Raw genomic sequence first — 9,372 nt, 5'->3', positions numbered from 1 at the left:
TTTGAACAATATATGTCCATGACATTTGGTTTAAATGTTCATGTTGCCTGGAGAACTATAACTAATGATTTAGATGGTCATCTAACCTTTACTCTGAAGCTACAGTTTGGACCATTTCCCTTTGGGCTGTGCTTTGCTTTTTGAAAATTAATTGCCACTAGCAATGTAGTGTGAATGTTTGTAGTTCCCAGGGCAACCCTGTTTCCTAAATAATATGTTTGTATATTGATAAATTGTTTTCATAATTACATTGAGGTGACAATGTAATTGATGTCTGGACTAGGTTTAGAGACTGTGTTTGAGTTAATGAAACTCTACATTTATGTGCTGTGGTGTATTTGCAAGAAGGTGCTGGGTTGGATGGCAGACATATGAAGTGCAGGGCTGTTATATCAGAATCCCATGTTTGCATCCAGACTTCTGTCTTACATTTAGGCAACAAAAGCACTTTGGTTAAGGCTAGGGAAAGATTGTGATTTGGTGTGAATGTTAATAATACGCTGAAGCAAATGTCTATATTTAGATGAGAGGGTGGAGCCATGGAAGAGCAAGGCATGGATCTGACTCAAAGACAGATGTGAGGTCTCGCAGAAAGCCTGTCACATAAACGGCTCCGCCCTTATGTGTAAATGTGAGCCTTTGAGCCTACAGTTGTCATGAATGTTGAAATTTGTTATTGAGAACAAAATTGTTTTTTGAACCAGGCTGTAAACTTTTAACATTTATTTCTGCTGTCAAGTTGGGCATTTGAACATGAGGGTCTATAGAGAACGACTCGCTCTCTGAGCCAACCTCAAGTGGTCATTCAAGGTACTGCAGTTTTTGGCACATCTGCATTGGCTTCATTTTTCAGCCCCAGAGGTTTCCATTTGCACAGAATATAACTGTGGAGACACAAATTCTAGGCCTATGTTTTAGATACACAGTTTTTTGTTTGCTTATTTTTTTCTTTATTTCCCCTGTTTCATAAGTATTTTTTGTAATATTTCTGTTGGACCATTTTTTCTGATGTTGTCCTGTTTGTGAAACATCTGCAAAAGTGCTGAGCATCTTTGCAGTACCTTCACACCATGAAAGCAAACACTGATCAGCATAAAAACATCTAAGATGTTTCTGAAAGAGAGACATTTAAAGAAAAATTCACAGTAAGTATCACAGGTCGAGGAAAGCAGAATTAATTACTGAGATGGTATTTTTATTAAACAGCGAAAGATATTCCTCACACCCAGCCTCCTGTTGTGTTTATTCCCTCTGCACATTGCTGTAGCTCTGCCTGAGCTACATAACATCCATCCATAAACACGTATTTCCTCGTTTCTTTGGAAGCGGCACAAACCCATTTCAAAGCATATACAGTACAAACGACAGAAAGGTCAAGGATTTAAGGCAAAGCGGCGCTGGATCCAGGACTTTATCAATTTCACTTAGGTCACATGTGTCAATCACTGTGGCAGACTTCCCCTCTGTGTCCTTCGTTGACTGCATTTTAAATCTACTACGCACTGACAGGAAAAATCCACTCTCACTCCTCTTTTATACACCCGAGTCTCTCCCTGCAGACATTTTAAGAATGTTCACTCGTACTGCAAACAGGCTGAAATAATCTGAGCCCACTGGCAGGTCGAGAGAAAACATTTTAACAAAATGATTGTTCTGGAGATATGTTGCAGCACTCAAATAAAAAATAGTTTTCTCCTCATCTGAGCAACAACACTGAGTTTACATTGTTAGTTTTATCCAAATGAACTGTTTCTATTTCCCTCCTGCCTCATTCTTCCTCTCAAATTGCTGCACTTATGGACGGGCCTGCAATGAGCATGTCACATGTATGAACAATATTTGATCGGGGTGTTAATTTATCCTTGACAAAGGAGCTGAAGAGACAATTTACAACCCCCTCCCCCATCCAACATCCACCCCCAATAGTGTAATCTCCCTCTTAACCATTATTGTTTTACACAATACATGCGAGCACACATCCAGTCTAGGCCTTCGGGATTAAAGTCTCGTACAAGAGGCACTTCCAAACACTGTGCGATAATCAATTTGATGTTGCATAAAGGTCATTTCATCCTCTTCTAAAGAATTGGGGATCCCTGATTAATATTTCATACATTCATTGATTCTCAGTGACCTTTACACGGGAGAGGGGGTCAGTTATCTTACACAGAAAATCGTGAATGAAAGCATTCCCTCTGCTGTGTTAATGTTTTAACTGCCACATTCATTATCATTATCAGGACAGGCATGAGGAATGCACAGTGAGGGAGTATGTGTTTTTTTTTTCTTTTTTCCATGCATGTTGATTTGTTTACTCGCCATTCATACTTTGATAATTAGATGGGGCAGGCAGAGTCAAGACAGAGTTCACACTGTAGGCTGAATAGGATGAGGGCTGGCTTCTGAGTCAAAGATGACCTGAGGCAGAACATACAGTGAAGACAACTGAGGTGATGGAGCACAACACAATCTCTGATGTCACTGGACAACCCAGTCTCACATCAAAATGTGTAACACCACAGCGCAAAACGTATTAGTTTAACAATAACAGCTCTGAAATTGTGAGATGCCCTATATTTTTGATGGCCTATTCATTTTATTGGCCGGCGTTCACATCAAATGCCAAGTGTATTTCTATAGAAACAAAAGAAAATAGAGGACATTTATTGTATTAACAGTGGACTATGTAATATTTTAATATGCATTTTAACATTTCTAATGAAAAATGTGCATTTTTTCCACAATCATTGTTCAGGTAATGAATGTGATGTGTTTGTATGTTATTTCAAAGATTATTTAAGGTCTTGCCAGAAAATTGTCAGAATACATTTTTTTATCATTGCTATGATGGTTTCTATAGACACTGTTAAACTCCTGTTCAGTGTGTGTGTGATTTGAATCGTCTTTGTGTTCCGTCACGACATTTTTCAAAACAAAAACACAAACATGTCCTTGTTAACTTAAAAATGCAATGGGTTAATGCTAAGGTGATCAGTTTAAATTATGTATCCTTCTGAATTCTAAGAATGAATGATAAGAAAGAAGTGAAAATGTTTTGACAGTTTTGGATAGCAGACAGCTATATTACCCCTGATTCTCCTGGTCTGTGTTGCCATCATGAGCAGATTATATGAAGATGGGCCCCTGGGCACAGAAATGCTAAGGTCCCCACCACCTTTCTTACTTATGAGCTAGATTTATAGACTTTCTGGTGGTTTTGTCTCTTTTACATTTGTTCTACATCTCTTTGTAGTTGCTATGCATCTTATTCTTTGGTTTTGTGTCTCTTTGTAGTAATTTTGTGTCTCTTTGTGGTATTTTCGTGGCACTTTGTAGTGATTTTGTGTCTCTTTGAGGTGTATTTGTGTCTGTTATTGGTCATTTTGTGTCTCTGTTGTTGCTTTGCATCTCTCTGCAGTTGTTTTGTTTGTCTTTGAGGTCATTTAGTGTGTCTTTGAGGTATGATAGTGTCTCTCTGTAGTCATCTTGTTTCTCTTTGTAGTTTCCTTGCATCACTTTGTAGTCATTTTTGTTTCTTTGAGGTATATTTGTGTTTTCTGTGGTCATTTCAATTCTCTTTGTAGTTTCTTTCCATGTCTTCGTTGTCATTTTGTGTCTCTTTAAAGGTAAGTCTGGGTCTCTTAAAAGTACATTTTTGTCTTTGTGGTCTTTTTGTGTCCTTGAGGTCAGAATGTTTGAGTGACATGTGCAGGTGGCTCGGAGGGCACTGACATTTTGGGCCCCTGTGCCTGGGAGGTTCAGTAAACTCATAATTTTAGGAAAAAAAGTCACAGATTAAGACTGGAAAGTCAGAAACCTGCTGGTTCCTGGTGTGCCGGTCAGCTCCAGCAGCTGAAGAGAGAAAGTTATGCATAACAACGGGACTGTGTGCTGGCGTTGCGCCACCGTTGCAGGGGATGTGAGTGGAAACACATCCAACATACTAACACATATGCATTGGCATAACCCAGATGTGCTGATAACAGGGACAAGGAAAAAACACACTGGAGGCCAGCTCCTCATTCCAGCTGCTTTCGGGCAGCCTTAGGATGCAAAGCAGAACGGGATGCATTGTGGGTATATGAACTGAACACATTGAACATGACAACACACAGTGCGGCATCACATAGATGTGTGATCACCGGCGACACCCTCCTACAATGTGGTCTGTATAATACACAACAACCTTCAGGGGATTTTTTTCTGGTGGCGCACTGGCGGAAGTGGAGCGGTGTGGATCAGTGTGGAAAATTAACAGTTTTCGGGTGGTAACCTTTTACATTACATTGCAGATGTAATTAATTTCACCTAAAATCTTGTTGGTAACGTATTATAATACTTTGGTGCTGCTAAAAATTATATTACTGTCACCCCAACACTGTTTGCACACACTTTGTCGCTGTTTATACCACATTACCCAACTTTCTGGTCTTAATCTGTGACTTTTTCTCCTCAAATTATGAGTTTAATCTCGTAATATTTCAACTTTATTCTCGTGGATTTACGACTTTATTATCAAAATCTTCTTTTTTTTTTCTTAAACATGGCCCCAATCCTCCTTTTTGAAGAAGAATAACACCAAAGGAGGAAAATAACAACACAGGGAGAGAACAACAGCACAAAAGAGAACAACACCAATAACCAAGAAGGACAACAACAACAACAACAACAAAGAGGACGAAGGCAAATCAGCCAAGAAAAAAAAAGAACACTAAAGAAGATTAGCAACAAAAAAAGAACAACAAAGAGCAACAACAACATGTACATCTCTCCATACATTGATCCATGTGTATGGGTCCTGTTTGTCCATGTGTGTGTGTTTTGGGCCTTCGTGTGTGTTAAAGAATGAATTTCCTCTTTAATTAAGTATGCCGTCTTTACCTAATTGCATAGTACAATAATAAAGTCATGTTATACTCAGCCCTCAGCTGCTCGCTCTTTCTTTTTAACAAAAATAATGTTTTAATTCAAATAATTCCAATCATTTTTATTTTGACAAATTCTTTTTTCAGTGTGTGAGTGTGTGAGTTATGAACACCTTCTCAGATCACATAAAATGTAATTTTAAACATCTGTGTAGGAAGTCTTAAATTTCACTTTTAGTACTTTGCCAGTAATTGCAAAACAGCATGACTGTAGTTGTACAATAGTTTTGTGGGGAAAATGCACACTAACTGTCCAAGAGGTAAACATAGGGGAGTAGAGTTTGTGTTAACAGCAGACAGCATCAACGGCAAATTAAAATGGGAGCTGACAGAGAGGCTTCTTATGAACATATGATAACATTTACTCACAAAACAAAGGGAAAGTAGTCACAGTTTGTTAAGTTCAGTTTAAATATGATGCTCATAAATTCGTGTTCAGACCGAAATTTACATCTTCCCTTGTTTATGTGAATTTGACTGACAGTGTATTTCTGCAGTTTGTGTTAATTAGCCACCAACAGGCACCAAATGTAACACTACAGGTGTTTACCTAGTAAACATAAAGCAGCAACTCACTGTGTGTGTATGTGTGTGCTACAGTTCAGACTCTAAATCCTTCCTTTTCTCTGTGTTCATATTTGGAGTTCCACAGCTTTGGGATTAGTGGATGCATCTCTGTTATGGCTCTACTTTTTTGCTCTGTTTGAACACGGCAATTAAGTTAAGTGTTTACTTGTATTTCAGTTGACGGGGCTGTCTGTTGCACTAGCAGCAATAAGGATGCCAGTGTTTGCTCATTTGTCCAACACTTTCTAGAGGACCAAAGTAAGATTTCTCAACATGTAGTTGCCAGGTTGCCCTCTGATTCATTTGTATATTCAGGTCTCTAGAGGGTGAATGAGTCTTTCCTCCTGTACCCTCAGGCCAAACATTACATTTTTAGCTCCGCAGCTGATTTTGATTTTCAGCTGCTCTTACGGTACTGTGTTACTGTCAGGATAAGCCTGTTCATGTACAATATATTGTTAATAAAAATCCAATGAAAGGAGCCAACCCAACAATAAATTTCTCCAACCAACAAATGTGCAAGGATCATAAGACGTTAAAAATCGTAAAGGATCAAGACCTTGGACAGTTTACCTACAACTCTCTTCCAGGCCATGCTCTTCTTTGGTTTAACAATGTCACCCCGTATCGGTCAGTCGCAGAAACATTTTGGGGACATGCTTCAATAGTTATCTCAAAAAATATCCATGATGATGTTTGGACAAACTCAGTGCTTCTAAAGGTCAAGGATTCTTTCTTGGTAGGACGGGTCCCAAGGCAAGACTCCTTCCTAACATTGGGTAAACACACATTGGAACAGGCTAGCAAGTGCCCAAGTGTGCATTATTGAAGAGGCCCTGCCTTTAATTCTGGCAAATTGTGCACAAAGAATTGTGGATACTTCATGCCTGCCGAGGATATACACATGCATCCATGTAAATTCTGTGCTAACTGTCATTGATTTAGGGCCAAATTTTAGACAAGGCCAATGTACCAATATTTTGTTTGGTGGCTCCCCCTACTGAGTGATTTCAAAATAATTTTACACATGTGGTTCATTGTTATAAACGAATCCTACAAGTTTTGCAATGACTGGATAATAATGTCTGACTTATAGTTTAATTTGTGTTGTGCCATGCCTGTTTTTGATGCCCCCTAGTGATCAATTTAAATGAAACTAACTTGAAAACTACTGAAACTTTCAGGGTATGTTTCAGGTACTTATATGGACTATCCTGCAAGTTTGGTTATGATTAGCCTAATGGTTATGGAGTTAGGTCATTTTATGTGCTGAGCCATGCCCCTTATAAAGTTCATTGGTCAATGTATTCAAAATGCGATATCAACAAGCTTATAATATTTTTTTCTAAGCTTGGTACAAGCCATGTTCAATCAGAAGAGGTCAGTGAAACAATGAATTTCAGCTTCGTATTATAACTAGATTATAGAAATAAATCACTGATAAAACATAGGTTACATTTTGGGTATGAATACATTATTAAGGGCATAAACCCCCTAAGATCGGCAACATTTTCTCAAGTGATAGTTCAACATACCTCTATGTTACTTAAGACTTTTTGGTCTTTCGTGATTCAGCTCCATTCCTGCAGTGGGGCAAATTGTTATTTTTGCCACATCTGTCTGGTCTTGCTAGCAATGGACAAATTTGCGCAGAACAGTGTTCCACTACAGCAGCTCTGCTTTGTGGATATTGTAGATTGTGAAATTAGGATTGACTTTTGTAGACAGAGAACCACTAAACTTTTAGTGTTCTTGGATTGTATTGAATTCCATCCAATTGCTGTGTGATTGATGACTAAAGCTTCAGCAGAATTAAGTTAATTAACTAAAATCTCCACATATTGTCCAATTTCAACAACCAGTCATTATTCATACTCAAGCATGCAGTGTGGGAATAATCAGCTGTAATGGTGTTTAGTAGGTAGCAGCCATACGGTGTGAGCCCAGTGAAGGGTCAGTATTTGTTGTATTGAAACTGATAGTAGCGGTGTTGATTAGACAAAAAAAGAAAAAAAATGGCGAGGAAAAAACCCCAACTGGACTGACATGTAGAAACAATCGGCTGCTACTGGTTTAGGTATGTCATTCACAATATCCTCTAACAGAAACCTTTTTAGCTGTTGCTGCTACAACTAGTAGCCCTGCAGTGTGTGAATCAAAACTTGCATGTATAAATCACAGTTCATGTGTGGGATCTGACATCCTCTGCATGGCTTCTGACAAAACATTACTTGAGATTCTGAGATTTCATAACCTTTTAATTACAGGAAGTGACAAGCACCCCCCACACTACCAGGTTTATTTAAAATATTGTTATGGATCCTTTGCATTATCATTTAATTTACGACTGCAACCTCTGAACCGTTCAGAAACAGCTATTTCTGTTCATCCTCTTATTTGTCATACTTGAAGCAAAACAAGATGCTATCTCATTTCTGTGCATCAAGTGCATAAATAGGTGCAGGATTTTTTTTTAACCTAACTGCTAGTCTAGCTCCATCAAAAGAAAAAAAAAAACACCTTCCAAAATAGAGTTGTACCGATACCGATACCAGTATCGGAAATGCCTCCGATACTGCCTAAAATACGGTATCGGGTATCAGTGAGCACAGCCTATGACCAACCTGATACCACGTAATGCCTCATGTCATTACGCAAATGCACGCTACAGGCAAACGAAACGGAAACGGAGCGGAGTTTAAAAAGCATTCTACTGTAGCCTTTAAAATGTCTTTTTTACTGAATTGTGTGGCTGCACTTTAACCTGTGTCAACACTGGATAATAATAATTAAAAAAAAAACGTTTTATGGCATTCATTCTACTATTATGTATTTATTTCTTAATATTTTACATAGAGTTTTAGGAGTTGAGACATACAACAATTCATATCCCATCCATTTTGTTTTTTTTATGCGCTGGTATCGGATCGATACTTGGTATCGGCAGATACCTAAGGTTCAGGGATCGGAATCGGTATCGGGAAGGAAAAAGTGGTATCGGTACATCTCTATTCCAAAAGCTCCCAGCATGTCTGTTCCAGTGTTGTATCTTCTTACCCATTACCCATTGAGTTAGTCACCAATCCACCCAAAGGTCATAAATGAGAATATCTGGAAACCATACTAGGACAAGACTTTGGGTAGGACTTTTGAGATATTGAATATAGTCACTGCACGCGGCTGTTGTGAATAGCTTAAACACTACCTCCTTGTATAAAAAACTTCTCGTTGTATTGGTAGATGTGATAAATACACAAGTTCCAATGTTGTCAGTAAATTTTATTCGCGGTTTGTAAAACTGTATCATTGTAGATGGATGTATTGGATAGAATGTTGGTTTATGGAAAATCTCTCAAATGGTGTAAAAAATGGTGCTCAAATAGAAGCCTACTGGTACCTATAACTGCACACATGGTAAATTCAGTATAACCTTTATATCTGTCTGTCTGAGCTAATTTTTATGGAAGTCTGCATGTCCTGCAAATGTTAAAGAAAAGTCTTCATGAGATGGAGGTATGGATCCTGAATCACTTGTAGTGTTTTTTTCAACCCAGTCTCACTCCCGAGTTCCCCAAGTCACTGACCAGAGCATGTGAGTGGAGCGGAGCAGGTGAAAATTTCCACTCTTCGCTCGCAGACCTGTCACTTTGCACCGCTCGTCCCCTCCACTTGGTTCTGCGCATTCTTCGCTCCGCTCCGCTCCATCATAAATTTTATCCCACTCCACTCGCTCACCACTCCGCTCAAAAAAACTGCGTTGTACTACCCTAATCTGTAATCTTCTATTCACAAATAAAATGGGGTCTGCCCATTTTTCCGACAGCCCATTGGTCCAACATCCCATTGTTCCGACCATATTAAACCCATTGTTCCGAAGTCC

The sequence above is a fragment of the Epinephelus moara genome, chromosome 24 (assembly GCF_006386435.1).
Source record: "Epinephelus moara isolate mb chromosome 24, YSFRI_EMoa_1.0, whole genome shotgun sequence".
Lineage (NCBI taxonomy): Eukaryota > Metazoa > Chordata > Actinopteri > Perciformes > Serranidae > Epinephelus > Epinephelus moara.
This window is presented reverse-complemented; position numbering follows the sequence as displayed.